The sequence below is a fragment of the Triticum urartu genome, chromosome 3 (genome assembly GCF_003073215.2).
Source record: "Triticum urartu cultivar G1812 chromosome 3, Tu2.1, whole genome shotgun sequence".
Lineage (NCBI taxonomy): Eukaryota > Viridiplantae > Streptophyta > Magnoliopsida > Poales > Poaceae > Triticum > Triticum urartu.
Genome location: NC_053024.1, coordinates 696135871 through 696144249, shown reverse-complemented (window position 1 = coordinate 696144249; position 8379 = coordinate 696135871). Strand labels below are relative to the sequence as shown.

The 8379-nt window shown below is 40.9% G+C and overlaps 1 pseudogene; it reads right to left on the bottom strand.

Annotated features, from left to right (window-relative positions):
- Window positions 1–222: 222 nt before the first annotated feature.
- LOC125547202 lies at window positions 223–7436 on the bottom strand (annotated as a pseudogene).
- Window positions 7437–8379: the final 943 nt, after the last annotated feature.

Genomic DNA, 8379 nt, shown 5'->3' with positions numbered 1-8379 from the left:
TAAGAACTAAGAGGAACGAATATAGTGGTAATAAGAGTTCTGCTTGATAGTAAATCATAGCTCATATAGTGCGATAGCGCACACAAATCAAGTATGAACGGACACCAACGGATGCATCCTTTTAAATAATTCGAGGTCATCACAAATATTGCAAAAGCTGTGTGCAAATACACATAAGTAACTAAGAGGAACGAATATTTACTTTTGGGAGTTTCATACCTCTCATTCTTCTGGTTCATAATGTAACGTCACTTCCGGGATGTGAGAAATAAGGCCTGCATCCTCCCCTTTGCACCTCTCAACCAGACTTGGACAGTCCCAAACGTAGAGTTCCTTCAAGGGGGTAAGGTTTTGTATGCTTTCAGGCAAAGACGTCAGGTTGGGGCAACTAACGATGTTTAATTCTTCTAAGGAAATCAGTTCTTGTAGCCATTCTGGCAGTACATGTAGGCGTTGACACTCCTTCAAACATAGGACTCTGAGAGCGGTAAGCTTCTTCATGCTCTCAGGCAAAGAAGTCAGATTGGGGCTATCGATGATGTAAATTTTCTGCAGGGAAATTATCTGTCCTAGGCTTTCTGGCAACATAGCTAGTCCTTGGCACTCCTCTATCCAAAGCTTTGTTAGAGAAGAAAGGTCCTTCATGCTTTCTGGCAAAGATGTCAGGTTGAGACAATTGATGATCTGAAGCTTTTGCAGGGAAATGATCTGTCCTAGGCATTCTGGCAATATAACTAGGCCTTGGCAGTCCTTTATATAAAGATCTGTTAGAGAATAAAGGTCCTTCATGCTTTCTGGCAAAGATGTCAGGTTGGGGCAATCGATGATTTGAAAGTGTTGTAGGGAAATGAGCTGCCCTATCCATTCTGGCAATATGTCCCAGCCTTTGCACCCATTCAGCCATAGCACTCTCAGACTAGTAAGGTTCTTCATGCTTTCAGGACGAGATGTTATCTTGGGACAATCCTCGATGAGAACACGGCGCAGGGAAATGAGGCACCCCAACCATTTTGGTAGTGACTCCAAATCCTTCAATGATCGCAAAAGTAAGTTTTTGAGAGAGGTGAAGCATTGAATGGCCTCTGGTAATGCCCTCAAGCCGTTGCAGGACTCAACTTGAAATGTTTCAAGGGTGGGGAAGTGAACAAGTCTATCCCAGTTCTCTGGAGAAAAGTTGCAATGATTTATTACCATCTGAAAAGGAAGAGCAGAAGATGAAAGCTTCCTGAGTCCTCCTTTTGGAATAATCTCATCAGTTTTTTTCAAGTACCAAACCATGCTTCTAGGCGGATATGGAAGAAATTTCAATCTTGGGCAGTCCGATAAACACAAATTATGCAAATTAGGAATTAAGAACTCTTCATTTTCTTCACCTGACCTTGTTGTCCAAAATTCAGCCAAATTCTCCATCGACTCCAAGTGTATCGATCTTAATTTTATACACGGTCTGCCCTGCCCGAAGAATTCCTTGCCTATTTTCCTGATGTTGGGCATTTTCTTCATAACTATGCTTCTTAAATTTGGTAGCTGCCCAAATGGAGGAAGAGTATCACATATTCCTAAATCAGAAAGGCCGAGGATGGTGAGAGAAGGGAGGTAGGAAGGGATGTGAAACACCCATTTTGGGAAATCCTTGCTCATATACCCTATTAGATAAAAATAATCAAGAGTCCGGGGAGGTACGAGCCTCTCCAATACAGATTTATCATCGCCTCCCTGGGGTCCCCAGCAAAGACTTAGTTGACTCAGATCTGATTTATCACGCAACTTTGCTCTCTCCGCATCTTCTGGATGCCTGACATTCTGAACTTGTAGAACACGCAACTCACAACAAGTCAACTGTGCTAGTTCTACTATGCTGCTGCATCCTTTATTTTCAATCTGATGTACAGAATGCCTTATTACTCCAGAAAAAATAAGATGCTTTTTAATTTTCTCAACGCTGGCCATCACTTCAGGAGTTCCTATCATGGCCTCAAATCGAGTGAGACTTGTCATGTCAGCAATGCTATCCGGCAAGACAACGAGAGACATGGTTGAAGAGATGTTCAAAAATTGAAGCTTAAGGACACCGAACAAGGATGGGAGCTTATCAAGCCTGATACAGTATGACAAATTGAGATACCTGAGCTTAGATAACTTGCACAATGACTCGGGCAATACACGCAGCTTGCAACAACTTGTTAGATTCAGAGAGTCCAGCTCAAAAAGGTTACCAAAACATTCGGGAAGTTCCAAGAGCTCATGGCAATCTGAAAGATCTAAGAATTTCAAATGGATAAGTTGGCAAAATGATTCTGGCAGCAATGAAACCTTGTAGCAATCAGAAAGGCTCAAGAACTCAAGCCTGTGAGGCTGTGAAGGTTGCCAAAATCTTTTGGCAGGTTTTCTAACTCATGGCAACTGGATAGGTTCATATGCTCTAAAGACTCAAGTCTAACATTTTCAGGTAGTTTGGTTATCTTGGAACAACCTGACAAGTTTAGGAATATGAGTTTCAAAAGGTTGCCAAATTTATCAGGGAGTTTTTTTTATGGAATGACACTCAGACATGTCTAGGTGCCGTAAACAAGTCAGCTCGTAGATAGATTCGGGCAACTCTTGGAGCATGGAACAACCCAATAAGTTGAGGAAAGAGAGTTTAGAGAGCTTGCCAAGTGACACAGGGAGGTCAGTAAGGCTACATTACCAGAAAGGTCCAAATAGCAAAGATTGTCGAGGCTACAGAAATTGTCAGGTAAGTTTTCAAGTAAGCATTTGGATAGAATTAAAGTTTGCATGTATTTTAGTGTGTGGAAAGACTTTGGAAGTGATGTAATTGGCAAGGCTGTGGCATCTAGGTACCTAAGTAGCTTTGATTGTTGAATGGAGGATGGCAGCAACATATTGCTTGAAGTGGATTTCCCCTCAACTGAACTTCCAGTAAGGTCAAAGTTAGTTGAAGTAGATTGCCTTCCAACTGAATGTCCACTTAAGTCCAACACACGTATGTACTTGGATCGAGTAAATGCCATTTGGGGAAGTCGTTGTTTGCCTGAATGCATAAAATGGAGGGATCTAGCCATGGTTGGAAGATCTCTGAAAACTTTGGGCTGATTCTGGTAGTTGATCAATTGTGCATATCGGCAGTAACGAGCTCTATTCCAGCCCCTTGGTTCAGTAGCATTAGCGTCCAAAATAAGGAATTCATTGGCAGTAATTATTGATGCAAGATCATGCACTAAATCATGCATGTTGAGCTTCTGAGAAGTTTTGGCATGCACTAGACCTGGACCAACCTGCAAAAGTAAATACTATCAAGATTGTATTGTGAGCTAAAATCTAGAATCCTTTGAACAGATTATGTATAGTTATAAAGTGACTGGTCATTATACAAACAATTCCTATGGTTTAATATTATCAAAATATGTTGTTTGCCCTTTTCACATAGAGCGGGAAATGGTAGAGTCGAGGAAAAAGAAGACACACCAGACATCTATGATCCAATCAATATGACATACCTCCCTAAAAATCAACATGATATACATAACTAATTTCTTGGTATCTGCTGTCTACTTATTACATATATATAGCAGGTGGAAAATACTAGATGCCTGCTGATTCCTGTTAATTCAAATAACACTTCAATAAAGTAAAAGTATTTCAAATTTATATGCTAAAAAGTAGTATTACTAAAACCAAAAAAAAAATTCAATACATTTACATGTACTAAATTAAAATATTAAGAATCAAACGTCAACAATCTATCCAAAGTAGGTTCCTACCCACATAGTGTATATTACTATTTTGTACGTTCAGCACTCACCGAGGATGACCTTGAAATATGAAGAAATGACATCCCGAGAAGATAATTAATACACCTTTCACCATGATCCCCCGCCTGGATGTATCCAAGAGCAATCCATTGCTGTATTAGATGGTTTTCATCCATCACAAAACCCTTGGGAAAGACTGCCAAATGTGTGAAGCACATTTTAAACTCAAGCTTCATGTAGCAATAACTAAGCATGAGACGCTCTAATGTCTTGTTTTGATGTTCTTCTCTCAAACCCAAGTCAAGTTTCGTGTCTCTTATATTTACCCATGCGTTGACAGTCCTTCGCTCGAACATTACTTGCCCAAGAGCATTTGCCACGATTGGTAACCCCCCACACCTTGCTGCAATTGCCCTTCCAATTTCTTGCAAGTCATTTTGGTCATCATTAGGTCCAAGTGCCCTTTGCTTCATTACTTCCCAGCAGTCACCAGGTGATAAGACACCCAAACTGACTTGGTCCGAATTAGACACAATGCACATTTTACACTCTTTTGCAAGAAAACCTGAGCTTAGGGCTTCCACTACGCTTTGGTTTCGCGTAGTTACTACAATCCTGCTACCCTTGCAGCCATATTGTAACATCCGCTTCAATTCTTCCAGTCTATTTCCATCTTCTTCCCAGAGATCATCCAAAACAATCAAGTATCTTGTGGTAGAAAGTTCTTTTTTCAGATTATCATGTATAAGCTGCAAATCACATTTGTCAAGGTTGATACTGCTATTTAACCTTCTGATGATTCTACTCCCAATTGTGTGCAAATCAAACTGCTCAGACACATGAACCCACATTTGGGCATCAAAGACATTGACCCTCTTATCTGCCAAAACTGCTTCAGCCAATGTTGACTTTCCAATACCCCCAAGCCCAATAATTGGAATGATAGAGATATCCTCATTAGCTTCACTTGTCAGTAGCAGGTTGATTATCTTCTCTTTCTCGATGTCCCTCCCCACCATTCCAGTTTTCATGTCATTACTGCAAGCTGCAAATGTTTCCTTGTTTCTACTCTCTCCTGCCCTTGCCTCACGACGCACAAGATTAAGTGCCTGGCCCTCCTTTTCTATTTTTTTCTATTTTCTTCATCACGGTCTTCATATTGTGGGCTATGTTTGACCGCTGGAGGAGTTGATTCTTCCCAGAAAACAACAACTTTTCCCAGTGTCCTACGCAAAGCCGCCATAACGCCAGCCTCGCATCGGCTCCCAGGGGCCACACTCTCCGCCATACAAGCCATCGCCTTGGTCGGCACCACCGATCTCCGCCTAGTCCCCCGGCCGTAGACGCTGCAGCCAGCAACCGCGCGCCGAGCCGCCGATCATGGAGGAATGAATGAATGAAAGGGTCCGGTGTTTGTATGTCTAACTTACAGCGATGTACAAGCTTGCATCGTCCGAAGGAATGCCCTGGCTCTGTTTCGTCCTTTCTCTCGTCTTTCCTTGTTTCCTTTTTTACTTTCGTTTATATTTTAAATTCAAGAAAAAAAAAATCTAAAATACAAATATTCCACAGACGATTACTTTGTTTTGAATAAAATGTTTGTCCAGCGATTACAAAATGTTTATCAAGTGTTAAAAACATTGATAGCATTAAAAAAATGTTTGTAACATGAATCTTCATGTGTTTCAAACACAATGTACGTGCCATTATAAAAAATTGTTAGTCGTGCAATAAAACAATGTTAAATGTGCATAGAAAAAGTTACTGGTGTATACGACGAATGTAAGAGAAAAATTAGGAATTAGAATAAATATTAAGAAAAAGGTTAACCATGTATTTAAAATATGTTTAAGTTGTTTAAAAATAACGTTCCTCATTTATACGGAAAAACATACAACACATCAAAAAATTATTCATCAAAACATATATCTGAAAAAATGTTAAACGTGTGTAAGAAAAATATTTCTTTAGTATACGAAAAATCTATATTCTGCCTCGAAAAAAGTAGACACCAAAACATATATATGTGAAAAATTATTAAACGAGTATAAATGTTGTGTTTACTGTATGCAAAAAATGGACAAATATGTATGAAAAAAAATAAACCTCAAAACATATATTTAAAACAAATGTTAATCAAGTATTTTAAAAATTATAAACATGTATAAAGATATTCCTGACATATACAAAAAATGTACAATGTGTATAATAAAAGGTAAAAAAAATTGGAGAAAAGTAGAAAGAAACAAAGATAAACCAAGGATAAAAAGAAAAAAACTGAGGAAACGATGCAAAACAGAGGAACATAATGAAAATGAAATCCCAAATAAAGCCAAGGAAGAAACAAGTAAAACCTAAGCAAAAGTAGAAACAAAGAAAACCTGTGGGGAAACAGAAAACCGAAGAAAAAACATAAGAAAACAAAAAAAAGAATAAAGAAGGAAACACAGCGACCAGACCAGACCGAACGCGGGACGGAGAACTCTCTAGTGGGCCAGCCTGGAGACGTGGGCGCTGTGGGCTAGGTGAGCTACCATCTTGCTATAAGCGAGATATAGCTCCAGCGGAGGTATGGTACAAAAGATCCCTAAAAAAAAGGTATGGCACGAAAATGCGATTTGCTATTCCTCAATAAAAAAATAAAAATGTGATTTAGTGGTCGGGCTCCATGGAGTCTGGTATTTGGTTTTCACAAAAAAAACAGTTATTTTTGTACATCCAAAATTCAGTTTTTTAATGTGTGTACACATACATACATACATACATACATACATACATACATACACACATACATACATGCTTTTGCATAAATATTTTGAAATTTTAAACTTTCAAATGTCTGTTTTGATTTTGCTAAATATCGGGCCCCATGGATCCCGGGTCTAAAATGCCTCTCTCGGGTATGGCATCTCTTTTGTTCGGCTAGCACAGAGCACTCTATTTTTTTTAATGTACACCTTTTTAACTGAAGTCTAAACATGTATATGTTGGACGAAAATGCTAATTTGGAGACGGGAACATATGGACTTTAAAATTTAGAAAATTCTTACTTTTCGTTTCAAAAATTACAAATAAATTCATGTTTATGACATGTCTGAAAATCACAATGTTAATAATTCTCTTTTACAGAAATTTACATGAAAAAGCACCTACGCAACCCCAACTTGTCATTTTTTCCATACTACTTTGCTATTGAAAGTTTCCAAATTTGAAACTTTTGGAAGTTGAATTTTTGGTTACCCAAAAATAAAAGGTTGAAATTTCTAAAAGTTTTCTAAAAAATGATTAAAAGGAAAAGGATACCAACCTCGCAAAAAAAGGAAAACATAGCAGTAAGAAAATGGATGCCTTACAAAAAGGGTATAAAAATGGTGTTGCTAATTCGAAAAGGGCAGTGATAGGCGCCGGCGCACCGTCGAACGGTTGGGCCGGTCGTATGCCAGCCGCCCGATTCGCACGTTCCTGACCGCTCGATTTCGCCAGCTGTCCTGCCCCCCGCGTCGTCTTCCCAACGCCACGAGCCCGCGAGATCCCTTCCGAAAAATCTCCCCCCCCCCCCGGCACCGCAGGCCACCCATCGGCCTCCGACGCATCAGGTTGCGCCTTTGCAGTACCCGTCACCCCGCAGCTAGCCATCTCCGTCGTCGGCTGCAGCTGGATGATGAGGCCACACAACTCCATTGCCACCGGCCATCGGCACATGCATCATTCGTCGATGTGGCTTGTAGCACCGGCCGTCGCCGCTTCCAGCATCTGCTAGTCGAGATTCCGGCTGCACGTGTTTTCCTCTTGTCGCCGCCCCCCTTGCCTGCCCTCCCCGTCTCTGATTGCCGCCCTCGCCGACTGCCTGGTCGCATGAATGGATGTAGCAAAACACACAGACGGTAGTAGCAAAAAAATGACACGGTTGTAGCTTTTATCTCAATGGTTGAAGCTTTTCCCATCTACGATGGAAGCTTTTCTATAAATGATTGAAACTTTTTTCATTTTGAGCAGCGCCTGGGGTGAAATATTCCTCTCTCGTGGTTGAAGCTTTTTTCATCGAAGGTTGTAGTATTTTCTGTAGACGGTTGTAGCTTCCCTCGATGGCACTGAACGCTTGCAACTTTCTGTATATCCGATGTAGCAAAACTCGACACCGGTTGTAGCTGAGTGGTGTGGCGGTTGTAGCAAAATGTGATATAGGTTGGAGCATGTAACAAAAAGCGTGATGTCTCTAGTGTTTGCTCGGAACAACGCTGCCGTCCTCGCAGCTCGCAGTCACCATGCTCGCCGTCCCATGATGGGAGCTCTCCCGGGCACCAGTTGCAGCAGGCCACGATGTGGTTCCAGCTTCTGCCTAGGCCGGTTGCAACACGTCTCTTTGTGGGCATGTCTTCTACTAGGATGTAGCAAAAAACTTCACCGGTAGAAGCAAAATTCTACTATGGTTGCAGCAAAAATCAAACACCGTTCGTCGTCTTTCGCGAGGTCGCAACTCCGCCTTACATGGATGTAGCAAAAAACTTCAGCGGTAGTAGCAAAAAATGTACTATGGTTGCAGCAAAAATCGTCGTTGTCATCGTCGCAAGGTCGCAGCTCCGCCTGATGGATGCAGCAAAAAAACTTCGCCAGTAGTAACAAA